The following is an 18,257-nucleotide window of genomic DNA, read 5'->3' on the forward strand; positions in this document are numbered from 1 at the left end:
GATGTCTGCTTAGTTCCGGCAGTGAAACATAGTGTGGGACGCCCAACTTCTGGCCTGCTAACCACCGTTAAACAATCCTCTGGTTTAAAAATATCCCCGTGGTTCTGTCCGAATGAGTTTATACAAATGTCTAGATTGAAGGGAGGGAGCTTCGCATGTGCTGTCATTAACATCTATTGGAATCCTGTGGGCATTTCTGATGACAGTTTCTTTGAATCTCTGGCACATGCTTTTGATTTAATCATGTTGGATGGGCATGTTGACTTGATCTATTTAGCAGGGGACTTAAATTTACATTGTTTGGGGCCTCACCTCAAATCCGAACAAAAACGCCTTGATATGTGGTTAACGTTTATCAAATCACGTAATCTTTTCATGCTAAATGGTGCCCTTTCTCACGATATTCCACCAAGACCAACATGGCATCGGGCCAGTAGTTTTGGGATCATCGATTTTACCTATGTCAATGAGCAGATGCTAAATTTGGTCCTAGATTTTTGCGTAATAGAATCAAATGCAAGTGATCATAACATTCTGCACACAACTTGCTGTTATAACAAAATGATCACTAAGCCTCAACCGGTTTATCTTAAAGGGACCTATGAAGTGAATCCGGCTAGAAACCACTTAACGTGGTCGGAACACTCCTTAAAAGCTTTTAGATCGTGTTACCATGCCCAACTAACAAATAATATTCTGAGTGATACTTTGTCTGATGGTGTTTATTATGACTTAATGCAGCTCTTTTCACCATGTTCTACTATGCATAAACAAAAACAAACACCGCACTTGCACATTCCCAATCATGAAGTTAAACTCAAAAAATCTATAGTTCGGGCTGAGAAAAGAAAGGTTCGTAAACTTTCCCCAGAAGTACACCAGGCTGCTCTTCTGCGGATACAAACGAACTATAGAAATTGGGTAAGAAGCATGAAAGCTAAACTGTACCAAAATGATGGGGAAAATATGCTAATATCCTTGGCATCTAAAAATTTGTCCCGATCGTGGCACATTATAAATCAAACAACATCAGGTCATCAAGTCGCAATTCAGACAAACGATGTTTCAGAGGATACGTGGGTACGTTATTATTCTGACCTATTTACCAGTCCGCAAACATTCTCATCTGCCTCACTTACAAAGTTTGACACCGCATTCAATCTATGCTTTGTTAAAGAAGATATAGTGCATCTAATTAGACAGGCCAGTAATTCCAGGGCCCCTGGCCCGGATGGCCTATCTAACATGCACCTAAAGCAATTCCCGGATATCTGGGCTGATATACTATTTCTCATGTTTGAAACAGTTAATAAATCCCAAAAAATTCCCATATCATGGAGGCAGTCTATTCTCATTCCGATCTATAAGAAGGGCGATCGTGCATGCCCGACAAGTTACAGACCCATCTCATTATTGGATGTCTCGGGAAAGATTTTTTGTCGACTCATCTTACGAGAATTAAATGAGTGGACTAAGAACCACCTGAGACAGGACCCTCTTCAATCGGGCTTTGTCAGTGGTTTGGGGACAATTCCTAACATCATTACCATCAATATGCTGAAAGCCCAATATGTAACCAGGAAACAAACTCTATTTTTTGCATTCATAGATTTCCGGTCAGCATTTGACTCTATAGATCGGATCCTGCTCTTTAATAAATTAAAAGCGTTTGGCTGCCCTAGTTCTCTGGTGGCCCTAATTATTCAACTTCACACGAATACTTCTATGCGTGTTCGACTCACACGTGAAGGCCTTTTATCTGAACCTTTTCCGACGTCTGTCGGACTTAAGCAGGGATGTATATTGGCATCTACATTGTTCAATCTTTTTATATTAGATTTGGGCCTATCCTTTCTTGGCATTACTGCCGACGCTCCGAAGTTGGGTGGCCAACGCATTCCGTGGATGCTCTATGCAGACGACCTGGTTTTGGTTTCCCAGACTCCGAAGGGTTTGCAGAATTTGCTGACTGCCCTTTCGCACTATGCAGAGTCAAACCATCTCACAATTAATCTGACCAAATCTCAGATTATGGTCTGCAAGCCTCATGGGAAATGCAGAACTTATAATGGGCCGTGGTTCTTGCAACAACAAACCATGGAAATTGTTTCGGACTATAAGTATTTGGGCGTTGTCATTCAAAATACTGCCACTGATGTCGCATTTACACACATCCTAGACACAAAACTGTTGAGTCTGATATCGCAAGCCAAAATTCTTGTATACAAATATGGGAAATTTACGCTGAAACATATTTTGATGTTCTATGAACAAAAGGTAGTGCCCATTCTGCTTTATGGCGCGGAGTCAAAATTATACTCCAATGACAACTCATGGAACAGGCTTGAGGCTACTTTCTGGAAAAGGGTTTTGCGACTCCCAAACTGCGTACCTCTGCCCATATTAAGATTTGAATTGGGTCTGAATTCCCTGCATAGTAGAGTGAAATGGAGAATGTGTGCTTTTTTTCGGAAAAGTCTGCTTGGAATTACTAATAATAACATCCTAAGTACAGTGGCTCGCCAGATATCTGGGTCTTCTGCGCCTTTCCCTACGAAATGGAGAAATCTGGTATTGGACACATTAGCTGGAGCTAACATCTCTTTGCAATTCCTTATAGATAACCCAATTGGTGCAAAGAAAAGATTCTTTTGCTGGGATTGGATTACAAATCATGAGTCATGTGCAAATTACAAAGATTTCGTGCCCAACCTTTTTGGTCCCAAACGCCTAGGACAAGCAGCTGGCTATCTCCTGAAATGCCCATCGGCAAACATTCGTAATAAATTACTACGAATGAGGTTGAATCTATGGTTGACGAGAGAGATTATGGCCAGGCGCAAAATTATTCATGCGGATTTTAACTTTTGCCGCTTTTGTAAAAATCGATGTGCGAAAGAAACGCTCCAACACCTAATTGTGTCATGCCCATATTTGTATGATATCCGTCAGAAACATTGCAAACATCTTTTGAGTTTGTACATGGAGAAGGATGAAAACGAGATTTGGAGTATTTTATTTAAGAGCACCAGATTTTCAGTCATGAAGGCTATTGTACACTTTTTGGAAAATGTTTTATCTGATGAGATACTGTTATAAGTATGCTGAATGGACTCATTATCAAGATAAACGTTTCTAAACTTAGAACTCTATAGTAACAATTGGTCTTCTGTCTTTAAGGATGGCTATTTTAGTTTCTTGGTCTGTCTGTAATGATGATTATTTTATTTACTCATATGAGTGTTTTAGATATTGAATTGCTCCAAACATCGTTTTTATTATCAACATCCATATGTCTAAAGTTGTAATTTTTCCCCTTTTACATCCTTCTCTGTTTTTCATGTATTTACTTTGTTATGATATATAAACTGTATTGATTTTGAAAAGTTGATGTAATCAGCTATGACAAAATAAAAAATAAAAAAAAAAAATGTACTTACCTTTTTCTCTCCATAATGACCTACCTGTCACAAGACATAAACTATATGATATATACCTCTAGCGTGAATAGTCTCTGATTATGATGATGATTATTATTAGGGTATTTATTGAGTGTGGACCTAGTGCTGAGAAGCAACACAGCGCTTTACAATCATAGGGGGAAGAACACAGTGAGGCGAGAGGAGAATAAAGGAGCAGGGAGCTAACATTGCGTGTATTCATTTGTGCCACGGGCCCAAATGATGTCATTAATGATGCTATTTGGAATATGCGTAGTACGCAACGGTTGTGAGCATGCGCGAGCCTCGTTCCGGCTCGCGCATGCACGTTGTTAATAAAGGAGGTCCCAGGAAGGCAGTTGCCACTGGGACCCCGCACCAGCAACACGCGTCCTGTGTATCTCTTCGGTGTGCATGTGTGTATGTTGTGTGGGGGACCGAGGGGTCTCACGTGGCATACGACACTGCCGACGAGGTACCGTGGCAAGGGGGAACGTGACATTGCTCCGGCGGTATTTAAAGTTGGAGAAAGTGTTTGTCTCCCCACGCGGTTATGGACCTACGCAGTTGGCCGGTGGCCATCTTTGGAACACTCGGATCACAGCGGTTGTGGCCCACACAGGTGCTCGTGCTCCAGCTGTGATCCGAACTCATAGAATCAATTTTGGACACTCCATGGCCCTTTGAGGACAAAGGGCCGTGACTACTGCCTTTTGGAAAGGCTGATGGCACACCAAGTGTGCTGAAGACACCACCTGCTGCAACCACAGGCCCCCATCATCACACTGATGAACCTGACTCTGAACCCTTCTCCCAGCCAAAAGAAGGTTAGTGGGAGACACATTGGGGCTGACCCTGCTGTCACACCCTCACCACAGTCACCACCATGGGTGAGGAGGATGGAGAGGATGGGGCCCCTATGCCAGTACCACGCAGGCTAAGCAGCACCTGGCACCCATGCCTGAATTCGACACATCAGGCCCACCGTCCAAACTGGGGCCAAAGTGGCTGCTGTGGGTGAAGAAACTGGAAATGTTTTTCAGGGCCTCGGGTGAGACTGATGATGATGCAAAGGTGGCCACTATGGTATACTCGGCTGGCACAGAGGTCCACATGATATTTGACTCGCTGAACCTTCAGGTGGTCACCTATGATGCGGTGAAACAGGCCCCCCAGGACCACTTCCTCCCCATGGCGAATGTTGACTTTTACAGATTTGTGATGTGTGCGGAGAAGCAGCAGGGGGAGGAGTCCTTGGATCAGTTCTGTGCAAGGCTGAGGCACCTCGCAAGCACCTGCAGGTGGGTGAATGAGGAGGAGATGGTGCGGAATCAGTTGATACAGGGGTGCATCTCTGGGAAATTGCGGAGGCAGGTGCTTAGGGAGCCAGGACTGGCGCTCGCGCAAATCCTGGACACAGGGCGCGCATATGAACTGGCGGAGACCAGAGGCGCGAAGATGGACGCGGCAATGCATCTAGGGAAGAGTGAGGATGCCTTCGCCATTGGGAGCTCAGCTCCAGGGAAGACGCGCTGGGGTCCTAAAAGAGGGGACAGTCCCTCAACGCCTGGGAACCCGCAGTCCTGTCCGTACTGTGGGTACGACCTGCCACTTGCTGGGGAATACCCTGCGAAGACAAGAGTCTGCGGAAGGTGCAGCACACCAGGACACTACGCGAGAGTGTGCAGGGCCACGACACCAGTGGCCACATCTAGGGGGCCGGCGAGGTCAAGCGGGGGAAACCCCAGACGTTTCAGGAGCGTGTCGGCAATCGAGCAAGGTGTGCAGGATATGGACATTGCCGAGGAAGAGGAAGATGAGGAGGAGGTCTTCTTCATCTCAAGCATTGCCACAGGTGCAAAGTAGAGCAGGCAACCGACATGCACAGTGAACATTGGCGATGTGCCTACTCCTGCCTTGATCGACACGGGAGCATCGGTCTGCGTCCTAGCAGCTGAACACTATGAGGCCCTCCCAGGTCCTCCCAAGCTGGAAAAGTCCAAGGCCCAGATATACTCCTTTGGGGGGGACACGCCCCAGCCAATTCAGGGAGTCTTCGTGGCCCCAGTATCACATGGGCTGAACACGATCAAGGCCAGATTTTTTGTGACTCATGTAAGCCTGCATTCCCTGTTGAGCTGTGCTGCCTCCGAAGCCCTAGACATCGTGCACTTTACCTTGGCGGTGTACCACACAGACATTGATCGCCTGCTGAATCGGTTCGAAAGCGTCTTTCAGGGTGTGGGCAAGTTGAAAGGTGACCCTATAAGACTTCACATTGATGGGTCCATGAGGCTGACGTCCCTCAAGCACCGAAGAATTCCATTCCATCTTAGGGCGCAGGTGGAGAAGGAACTCCAATCACTCATTGACTTGGACATCATTGAGAGGGTGGAGGGCCCAACACTGTGGGTCTCCCCCATAGTGGTGGCCCCCAAGCCCAAGCAACCAGGGGCTGTCCACATCTGTGTAGACATGAGATTGCCGAATGCCACCATAAAGAGGGAACGTCACCTCACACCCACGCTGGACGATATAGTGGGTGAAGTGCAGGGGGTGAAAGTTTTTCCCAAGCTCGATTTAAGATCTGAGAATCACCAGCTGGAACTCCACCCGGAGTCACGTTACATAACAACATTTACTACCCACGAAGGGCTGTATCAATTTAAAAGATTCCGTTTTGGTGTCTCGTCAGCGGCTGAAGTCTTCCAGAACGTCATCCGTGGAGCACTGGCAGGACTAAAAGGTGTCATTAATATGTCAGATGACATCCTGGTCTTTGCCCAGTCGGAATCTGAACACCTAAAGAGGCTGGAAAGAGCATTGAAACGACTCAAAAGTCTAGGGCTGACACTACACTGGAAGAAGTGTGAGTTCCTCAAGGACCGAATAGAGTTCTTCAGGTTTGTATTCCATGCAGGAGGCATCTCGCCCGACCCTGAGAAGGTGAGAGACATACGCGAGACGGCGCCCCCAGATTCACCAGCTGAGATAAGAAGTTCTCTTGGTATGGTGAATTACTGCGGGTGGTTTATTTGCGATCTGGTATCGCTGTCGGAGCCCTTATGAGCGCAACGAGAAACGACGTTGCATGGACATGGCCATCCAAGGAACAAAGGGCATTCACCGAAATCCAGAATACACTGTCGGGCCAGGAAACCATGGCATACTTTAGCCCGGACAGGGATTCGGAGATAGTCGTGGATGCCAGCCCAGTGGGGCTGGGAGCAATTCTGATGCACGCAGACTCGCATGAACTTATGTGCCCGATAGCGTATGCCAGCAAGGCGCTCACGGAAATCGAGAAAAGGCACTCGCCGATTGAGCGGGAGGCCCTGGGCATTCTGTGGGGCTGCAAGCACCTTAGGTTATACATCCTAGGAAAGCCTGTTGTTGTAATCACTGATCACAAGCCACTCATTTCCGATCATGGCGGGCGCCTCCTCCAAACCACCTCCATGCATCAAACGGTGGAAGCTGTCGCTGATAGAATATGATGTCAAATTGCAATATCGCCCGGGCACCCATAACCCAGCAGACTACCTGTCCAGACATCCAGGGGCCGGGCACGCCCGAGACACCGCCGAGGTGGTGAACTGTATTGAGATGGTACACAATGTCATGGAGGAGGCCCTGCCAGTGGCCCTGTCACGCCAGGAAATTGCTGATGCTTCTACAGAAGACGAGATGTTTCTGGTCATCAAGGATGCAATGGACAACGGGGAGTGGAGAGAAGTCCTCACCTACAATTCCAGACGAGAGGCCGGAGCTCAGAAGGACCTCCAGGTGCTGTGGAAGGTGCGCAATGAGCTCTCGGTGACGGAGAACGGCCCTCTGTTACGAGGCTGTCAGATTGTCATCCCGCGAGCCTTAGTGACCAAGGTGCTACCTCTGGCACACAAGGGACATCAAGGAGCCGCCAAGACTAAGGCACACTTAGACTGAAAGTTTGGTTCCCTGACCTGGAGCAAAGGGTGGATGAGTTTGTGCGTGAATGCATTCCTTGCCAGGTGGCCAGTCCGACGGAGAGGGGAGCACCAATCAGAGCCATGGAGAGGAGTGAGCAACCGTGGGGCAGAGTGCACGCTGACTTTGGCTGCACGGATAGAGGCTTGTACTTTCTGGCGGTTTTGGACCAATGGTCACGGTACCCAGAGGTGGAACTGGTAGAGTCTACGGTCAGTGAGCACACCATCTTGGCACTGGATAAGATGTTTGCCACCCACGGGTTCCCCACAGAGCTATGCTCCGACAATGGCCCACCGTTCCAGAGACAGCAGTTCGCCAGATACTTAGAGGAGAGGGGCATCAAACACCGCAGGGTCACCCCGCTCTGGCTGAGAGCAAACGGAGAGGCCGAGCGCTTCATGAGAACGCTCAACAAGATCTTCAGAATCTCTTTGGATGGAGGAGGGGAACTGCGTCAGCACCTCTTCGAATTCTTCCGGGAGTATCGGACAACCCCCCCTCAGTCCACCGGGGTCGCGCCAGCCGAGGCATTATTCAACCACTGCCCTAGAGGACTGCTGCCAGAGGTAGAGGGGCACCGCCCCGGGGTGATCGACAACAACCGTGTTCGCTGAGAGCGAAGGGTCAATAACCAGCGGGAAAGTGTACGTAGGAACCTCCAGGAAAAGACTATTGGAGTAGGGGACACTGTACTGGTCCGAAACAGGCATCCGGAATGGAAGCTATCCCTAATGTATGAGGCCCAGGAACTGGGTGTGACCCATGTAAAGGGGTCCATGATCACGGCGGCCAACGCGAGGGGGACGATCACGAGAAATATATCCTACTTCGAGAGGATCGAGGCCGGCCCGCCGGAAGCACCACAGAGGGTGCCGGAAGAGGCGTCCTCCCCAGGGCCCTGTCACGTGGCACCACCGGAAGCTGAAGGTCCTACAGATGTCCCGGGAGGAGGGCAGAAGGTACCCGAGCCGGGAGGGGCACCAACGCCCGTCGAGATTCCAAGACTTCATTATGGACCCGGTCTCTTAGGAGGTCGTGAACTGTTCCCCTGCACTCAGGTTCTGTTTTGTTATGGTTAATGTTTATGTATTCTTTTCATTATTATGCACGTGGCACCTGGGTGGTGCTGGGCTTCTCAGAATTATAAAGCAAACGACTGAGACCTGCGTCAGGCCTGTGTCCGTTACCTATAGGCCTTATATAAAGCCATGTATCGAAGCTGCCGCTGCTCCACACTAGAGAAACCAAGATATAGCAGGGACGTGATTATGCAAGACACTTCTATTCCTGAAGGACTCGCTTATTCTCACTCAAGGACAAGCTGTATGTTTATTTTTACAGATTGTGATGCAAGACATGTAACATACCTTTCAGAAAGCAAACACACAGGGATGCACGTCGTACTGCCAACCTGGACTGCACGAAAAAATTAGATTTCGTACCACAACATAGGTACTTTGCCTATAAAGCGAATTCACATAGGTCTGCCTTGCCAGCCTCTATTTGCTCTCATCAAAGCAATAGCCAAGTTTAATGTTACTAGCTGTTGAAGCTAACTCTAGCTTGTGTCATTAAATTATAAAATCATGATGTCATCTATACTATATGTAACATTTATATATGCTTCATATAACATTAAAGGCGGAATCCCTCTTGGGCGTCATCGCCGCGTCACTCTGCAAAACCCTAAATTCACAGTCCCTGTCTTCAGAGCTCACGTCGCCCTCAATGGTCGTGCAGACACCACCACCAGCAGCTGCTCCAATGTTTATACACACTTTTATATAAAATGTATATTCACTTTATATGAAATCGATCTCAACATGATATGTTATGTTATGTTACTTTGCATTTATATAGCGCCTTATGTACCATTAGTATAGTCTCAAGGCACTGCTAGGTAGAACGCCCTCGGGAACCGAAGTTCAAGTCAGTAGAGCGAGTAGAGAGAGTCAAAGGTGTGTGTGAGCACCGGATATGTGTGCAGCTGGTGAGGCATTTGTGTAGTAGCTGCTTCTTAACGTTAGGTGTGGTGGTTGAGAGATCAGGAGTATGTGTTCGTTCTGGGAGGTTTTATCCAGACCGATTCTGGCTGTGTTAGGCCTGAGGAGAACGCCTGGCTGGAGGGGTGTAACCAGCAGTGTTTTAGTCAGAGTGATGGGGGGTATGAGGCGGATGTTGGTATGAGAACAGCTATACCGAATGGTGTCATAGTATCTCTGTGTTCTAGTTGGATGGTGGTGTAAAGAAGAGAGTAAGTGTGGTGATGTGATATGATGGTTTACATGCTCTTCAAACATTCTATGCACTCTAAACCATTCCATGTATGTTGCATATTTCTATGCGCTCCAATTTGTTCCATGCACTCTCCATCGAGCCCTTTATTCATCCGCACTACGCGCCCATCCACCCATCCAGACTACACATTCATCCGCTCCACGCACTCATCCGCTCTATGCACTCATCCGCTCTACGCACTCATCCGCTTTAAAAAAACATCCACTCTATGCATTCATCCACACTACACACTCTTCCACTCTTCATACTCAACCGCATTACACACTCATCCGCTCTACGCACTCATCCGCTTACGCACTCATCCGCTCCACGCACTCATCCGCTCTATGCACTCATCCGCTCTACGCACTCATCCGCTTTAAAAAAAATCCACTCTATGCACTCATCCGCACTACACACTCTTCCACTCTTCATACTCAACCGCATTACACACTCATCCGCTCTACGCACTCATCCGCTTACGCACTCATCCGCTCTAGGCACTCGACCGCTCTACGCACTCGTCCGCTTTACACACTCATCCGCTCTATACACTCATCCTCTCTATGCACTCATCCGCCCTACGCACTCATCCGCTCTACATACTGATCCGCTCTATACACTCATCCACTCTTCACACCCAACCGCATTACGCACTTGTCCGCTCTACGTACTCATCCGCTCTATGCACTCATCCGCTCTATGCACTCATCCGCTCTATGCACTCATCCGCTCTACATACTGATCTGCTATATACACTCATCCACTCTTCACACCCAACCGCATTACGCACTCGTTCGCTCTACGCACTCATCCACTCTACACACTCATCGGCTTTACGCACTCATCCACTCTTATACTCAACCGGATTATGCACTCGTCCGCTCTATGCACTCATCCGCTCTATGCACTCATCCACTCTTCACACCAAACCGCATTACGCACTTGTCCGCTCTACGTGCTCATCCGCTCTATGCACTCATCCGCTCTATGCACTCATCCGCTCTACATACTGATCTGCTCTATACACTCATCCACTCTTCACACCCAACCGCATTACGCACTTGTCCGCTCTACGTACTCATCCGCTCTATGCACTCATCCGCTCTATGCACTCATCCGCTCTACATACTGATCTGCTCTATACACTCATCCACTCTTCACACCCAACCGCATTACGCACTCGTTCGCTCTACGCACTCATCCACTCTACACACTCATCGGCTTTACGCACTCATCCACTCTTATACTCAACCGGATTATGCACTCGTCCGCTCTATGCACTCATCCGCTCTATGCACTCATCCGCTCTAGGCACTCATCTGCTCTGGGCATTCATCCGCTCTAGGCATTCATCCGCTCTGGGCACTCATCTGCTCAGGCACTCATCTGCTCAGGTACTCATCCGCTCGCTCTAGGCATTTACCGCTCTAACCAAAAGTCTGCTCTACGCAAACATCCGCTCTAGGTACTCATCTGCTCTAGGCACTCATTCGCTCTACGCAATCATCAGCTCTACACAGTCATCCGCTCACCGTACTTATCCGCTCTCCGCATTCATCCGCTCTCCGCACTCATCCGTGCTAGGGACTCATCCGCTCTATGCATTCATCTGCTCTACGCAATCATCCGCTCTCCGCACTCATCCGTTCTACGCATTCATCTGCTCTACGCAATCAACTGCTCTACGCACTCATCCGTTCTACGCAATCATGCGCTCTACGCATTCATCCGCTCAAACTCTTCTGCTCTATGCGCTCAACCGCTCGCCGCACGCATCTGCTTTACACACTTGCCCGCTCTACACACTCATCTGCACTACACACTTATCCATTCTAGGCACTCATCTGTTCTATGCATTCACCCACTCTACGCATTTACCCACTCTACGTACTCATCCGCTCTACGCACTCCTTGTCAGGACCGGCGGGTGGAAGCTATGGAATTGCTGGCGGCATTAATCTACTCAGGGTAGCGCTCTAGTCCTCAACTAACATGGCGGCCTGCACTATAACTTCTGGCTCCACCCCTTCTGCCGGTGCATTGTATCTGTTACCTCTTGCTACTTCGCTCGCACTCCTGTGCCTACTCTTGCGTATTTTCTTGTGATTACTCCCGTTCTCTGCATCCCGGGCCTCCGGGATCCCTCTCATCCTGTGTCTTGTGTTTTTTGTCCTTTCTTACTTATACGGTATCCTGCCGTTATACCGCTGCCCAGTTTCTGTTTGCCTTCTCTCGCTATCTACGCTTTCGTCCTCCTTGCTTGCATTCACGCGCCTTGCCAGATAAACCCTGCCGCTTTAATTTTTACACGCGAGCGGCAGTGTTTCTTTTTGTACAAGAGCAGCTCTCGCGACTTCCATTTCCATACTTTACTTGCACCCGGCACCTGTCCATTCCTACTTGACTTTAGCTTCCATTTCTTTCGGTGTTTGAGGTTTCTTAACTACAGGTTTTTTCTATTGCTTTTCCTGTCAGCTCCAGTGCCTTTTTCCCTGAATTTCTGTTCATACTATCCTTTCCGGTTCCTTCATCACTATTGAGCCCTTCTCATCTTGCAGTACTATAATCATTGCTGGACATTGGTCTTTGGAAGCTACTTTTCATTACCTCCGCAACACACCAGAACCAGGGTTTTTTCTGCCTTGTGGCTTTTTCCCTGGGGCGAGGCTGGCCCCCCTGTGGGTCTCCCTGGGCAGTTTCTCATCTCTGTCACGGTGGCCTCTGGAGGGGCCAGACCTTATTTACACAAAAGAAAAGGTCAGAAACTAAAGGACAACCAACCCAAGGAAAGGAAGAAGGATAAAAAGAAGCTTGAAGCTGCACTTAAGGATAGCACCTCCGAGGATTCAGGTGAGGAGAAGGGGGAGTTTGAACCTGATCCTGACAGCATACAATGCCCTACTCACACAATGGCTTCGTTGGAGCAATACCAAGAACTGGTTGCTGCGATGCAGAATTTAACCGTGGAGGTTCAAGCCCTCAGAACAGAGAATATTGCACTCCGACAACAGGTAGTTCTACGTCGGGATGATTATGGCGACTTGCCAACTATGCCACTCTCCTTCGGAAAGTACAACGGGTACCCTGGAGGCCTTAAGGACTTTCTAGATGCATGTAAGGTGTACTTTGCCTTCAGGACCCATGCTTATGAAACGGCCAGATCAAGGGCCGGTTTCATCATCGCTAACCTTTCCGGAAACGCATTATCCTGGGTCACACCGTTAGTTACTAATAATGACCCGCCCCTAAATGATTATGACTGTTTTGTTGAGCTGTTCAAGGAAAGGTTTGACAGACCTGAGGTGTTCTACTCCTCCTTGGAAGCCATTCTGGATGTTTGTCAGGGAAACTCTGATCTTCAAACCTACGTTTCCCGCTTCCAGAGACTAGCAGCCAAGGCGGACTGGCCAGATTCGGCCCAACAGACCATTTTCAGACGAGGCCTTCATGACGAAATTAAGGATGAGCTTGCTAGAGTAGCCAGACCAGCTTCCTTCCGAGATTTGGTAACTTTGTCTCTCCAGATAGAATTCCGTCTACAGGAAAGGCGACAAGAAAGAAGACGACCCAGAGGAACCCCTAAGACTATAAGTCTCCCTTCCCCTTCTCCTCAAGCAAGACCCTTAGCCCTAGCAGAAGAACCCATGCAGATAGGAGCCACCCGAGGTCTTCTGACTCCAGGAGAGCGAAGAAGATGACGGGACACCGGATTGTGTATGTACTGTGGTTCTTCCAAACACTTACTGAGAGACTGCCTGGAGGTACCCCCTCAGCGGAAGGAAAACTTCAGCCCCCGCTCTGCTGCAAGGGAAGTGTCGGGGGACTTGACAAATACCCTTGAAACAACTCAAGAACCTTAGACAACACGGAAGAAAACAGTCTGATGGTGTTCAAGGTTAAACTGTGTTTGTCTGACTCTGCTCCCACCGAGGTATTAGCCATGTTGGACTGCGGAGCAGCGGGCAATTTCATGGACCTTAGATGGGCCACGGAACACCAGGTGGCTACCAAACTCAAGTCAGCTCCTATACCAGTAGAAGGTGTAGATGGCAGGCCTTTATCATCTGGACCCATCACCTCAGAGACTTTCCCGCTGAAGATGGAGATGGGCCACCATGAAGAGATTATGGTATTTGATCAGATCAGAGCAGCTCATTTTCCTGTGGTTATAGGGATCCTGTGGTTAAGAAAACATAACCCGCACATCAACTGGCCAGACAACAAGGTGAGCTTTGATTCACCGTTTTGTAAGACCAACTGTATGGACCTTTCCACTACCCAAACTACCAATGCTAGATCGGAAGAAGGAAGACCAGTCCACAATCCCATGATCATTTCTTCTGTCCCTCTTCAATATCAGGCATTTTCTGAAGTGTTCCTGGATGCTATTCCCAAGATGCTGCCTCCGCATAGGGTAGAGGACTGCAGCATCGACTTGATACCAGAAGCCGTAGTTCCCTTCGGGCGCATGTATCCCTTATCGCTTCCGGAATGGAATGCCCTTCGGGTCTACTTGAATGCAAATCTACAGAATGGCCTTATCTGAGAATCAAAGTCTTCCTGTGGAGCTTTGTTATTTTTTATCCCCAAAAAGGATTCAGCAGAGTTACGTCCTTGTATAGACTATCGAGGCTTGAATAAAGTTACCATCCGTGACAGATATCCCATGCCACTGATACGGGATATATTAGAAGCCATACAAGGAGCGGTCTACTTCACGAAGCTCGACCTAAGAGGTGCCTATCACCTATTGCGTATAAGACAAGGAAACGAGTGGAAGACGGCATTCCGCACCCCATTTGGCCTATATGAATATAGAGTGATGCCATTTGGCCTTGTAAACGCTCCAGCAGTATTCCAAAGATACATGGATAAGGTGTTTTACGATATGTTGTTCATAACAGTGGTGGTTTACCTTGATGACATCTTGATATTTTCCAAGACACTTTCAGAGCACAGAAGACTCGTCGTGCAGGTGTTGCAGCGCCTTAAGTCCCATCAGCTGCTGATCAAACCGGAAAAGTGTCAATTTGAAGCTACATCAGTATCCTACTTAGGATTCATCCTATCCAAGGAGGGTATAGAGATTGATCCGATCAAGATCAAGGCTATCAGAAGCTGGAAGGAACCTACCAATATAAGGGAGCTACAGAGTTTCCTAGGTTTAGCAAACTTTTATCGAAGATTTATACCCAATTTCTCTAACACTGTGCTTCCACTCACTTCCCTGTTGAAGAAGGGTGTAAGGTTCGTCTTTGATGAGGAACCCTCAAGGAATGCTTTTCTAAGGCACCCATACTGGTCCAGCCGGATCCGACTAAACCGTACATTTTGGAAACGGATGCTTCCTTAGGTGCAGTCGGGGCCATCCTACTACAGAAGTCAGAGGACGAGGTGGAACATCCTGTGGCCTATTATTCCAAGACCCTGACTACTAGTGAGCGCAACTATTCAGTACTTGAAAGGGAACTTTTGGCAATCAAGTTGGCATGTCAAGAGTGGCGTCATCTATTGCAAGGGGCCGCTCACAGCTTTGACATCAGAACAGACCATCATATCCTTCGGGTCTTACAACAAATGGAATGCACTAATGCACGCCACGCCAGGTGGGCCTATTTTTTCCTGCAATATGACTTTAACATCACCTACATTCCGGGTACAGAAAATATGAAGGCGGATGCCTTGTCTCGCAGTCTAGGGGAAAGCTCCGGAACCTACATGGGACACGAATTGGTCTTCCCAGGGCTCAGGATTGTTGCATCCACTCTCTCCTTTCTTCAAGATTTGATACCTCAATATCAAACAGGCTTAGATCTCCCTTCCTCTATCATCCAAGGCAAGGATGGGTTATATTATCATGGAGATGCTTTGTTCATTCCCACCAAAAGACTTCAGACTCTAGTCCTGTCCTGGTGCCATGACTCCCCTTTAACAGGACACCCAGGAGTCAGAAAGACTTACAACCTGCTACGCAGGGGCTTTTGGTGGCCTGCCCTTCGGAACGATGTTTGCCGGTATGTTTCTACCTGTTCGGTTTGTACCTCCAACAAACATCGAACTGGAAGACCGCTAGGACTGCTACAGCAACACTCCTTACCTGAACGCCCCTGGGAACATATTTCCACTGATTCTATTGTGGATCTTCCTCCTTCTGATGACATGACCGTGATCATGGTAACCGTCGATTCTTTCAGTAAGTTAGCTCACTTCTCCGCTTTCAAGCATGTTCCTTCAGCCTCAGAGACAGCGGCAGTATTCCTCCGAGATATAGGCCCTCATTACGACCCTGGCGGAAATCGAAAAACGATGGAGGAAATGCAATACCGCCATCGAATAGCGCTCGGTGCGATCATGACCCGTCACCGCAAAGTACGATGCCATTAGCGACACCGTAGTGAACGCCAACGCTAACTGCACCAAGTACGCGCGCGCGCGCCATGCCAAACCGTAATTACCACCATGGCGCAACGGTACGCGAATTCTGACCCTAGCGGACATGCACCTAACGCCATCAAGCACGGCGGAAAGTACCATTCCGCCATGGTGAGAAGTACGGCATCGCGAACCAACCGTAAACGGCCCTACTGAGTGCCTGTACACCGCTCCCTGGCCACATTGTACAACTCCCCGTAGGTGCAATGAAGTCACACAATGCAACCAGTGAAATGTACTAGTCATCCATGCCTGCCAACGAACAAATGAATCTCAAGAGGGGCCAATGGGAGCTGCAGGGCACAGATGGCACGAATACAGAAGCTATACAAATGGACATGACCTCAGTCTCCCACCAAGAAACGCACGCAAACACAGGCACCTGTGACCAGCCATATTCTGATAATCACATCATTCCACCAATCCAACTGGCTGACCGGCATCTGTTACACAAAAGCTAATCCCCCGCCCCTGAGCATGACATCATCAAAACAGTCATATTGGCAGCCCTTATCCCTGACCTCACTGGGCTTCGTAGGCAAACGCGCCCAGCACAGTACCACCCAACTATACTCCGAAGCTGGAACCCAATGCAGATCTCCTCACAATACATCGCTCCCCAAATAGGAATATGCCACATCACTTGCAAAGAAGAACGCTACACGGTTCATATCAGAATAGAAATTTAATGCACAACAAATTCACCAAGCCCATACAGCCATTAGGCCATGAACTCCAAAATACATTTCACCATTGTGGGCTGCATCCGCAATAAATGACCAGCTACTTCTTGTGTGACGCCCTTTTCCTTCATGGTACACAGGGGCTACATTCTCGTACGAAAAGGCAACATGGAAGCGCCTAGAACCACAGGGCCGTCCCAATAGGGAGGCACTAGTCCAGCTGAAAGGCCGAAATGTTGCTCCTAGCCACTAGTACTGCGTAAGGGCATGTGGCCCATTGGCGATCGTCCCATAAGATCGTAATGCTGCTCCACTGATTAACACGAAGCAGCAGGTGTCGGGAGTAAAATCCATCTGCAGGAGTGGCATACAGATGGCAGTGGCAAAAGGGGAGGAGATACCTGTCACCCAAATGAAATGAAAAAGAATAGTATGGCCATCAGAACTTCATTTGAATTACTCACTTCAATGATCACACCAAATCCACAGCCATATGCATGCTAGCCCACTCCAAAGGATCATCACCACCCAAAAACCACTTGCGAATCATAACTATCTATATCGAGGTGAAAACACTATCACAAACGAGTGTTCCTGTGCATGCGTCTGTTAAAACAGAATCCATCAGATGGGAATTGTAACGTGCATAGACACAAGTGTCTGAAGGCGCGTCGAGACAGGGAGGGCTCAACAAGGCCAGATAGACGATGGTCCCACTATGGCAGCCCTGCATCACATAGCGCAGGGGAGGTGGATAGATTCCAAGAAGCCCTGTACATGGCAAACTCTGTATCAAATCATCTGTCCATGCATCCATACATCATTCCCTCATCCCGTAATGAAAACGCCTGTTTCCATACTCACATAACATGTGAAATTTCCATTGAGCCTGTGCGTTATGCAGCCTGCAAAATCCACTGTGCCCCAGCCCGTAATTCCAGTGTTGTGAAGTAACATGTATTTGGGAACGTCCGGCCTTATCGCCCACTTCGCTATTGCGCATCCCAAACTATTCATATCAATCATTGCATCCTCGCCATGGCCCCTGTCCCAAGGACATTGAACAATAGAACGTTATATTTGCAGTCAGACCTGTGGGCATCTCCTCGCCGCTAGCTGAAAACCGAAAGCGCCGCCCTTCGAATTCCTCATTTGCAACATCACGTCGAAAAGGCATCTGTGGCCGCTTGAAATCACAAATTAATCCATCTAGTGCGGCTGTGTGTGAAAATGGCAACTGCCTTCACTCACAAATGGGACGCCCCGCCCGTCGGTGAACCTCGGTACAGTGTTGCATGAGGGTCCACCGTTACTCGAGTACTACGTTCCACTGACCCTTCACAAGTCTGTTCGCGACTGCAAAGATAGTATGTGAAACAATGGGACCATAGCAGAATGAACATATCAACCAATGTTACACTGCCATCGGGTACAAATACATGATTGTAATAGC

Source organism: Ambystoma mexicanum, chromosome 12 (genome assembly GCF_040938575.1).
Source record: "Ambystoma mexicanum isolate Mex_15411 chromosome 12, UKY_AmexF1_1, whole genome shotgun sequence".
NCBI classification, from domain to species: domain Eukaryota; kingdom Metazoa; phylum Chordata; class Amphibia; order Caudata; family Ambystomatidae; genus Ambystoma; species Ambystoma mexicanum.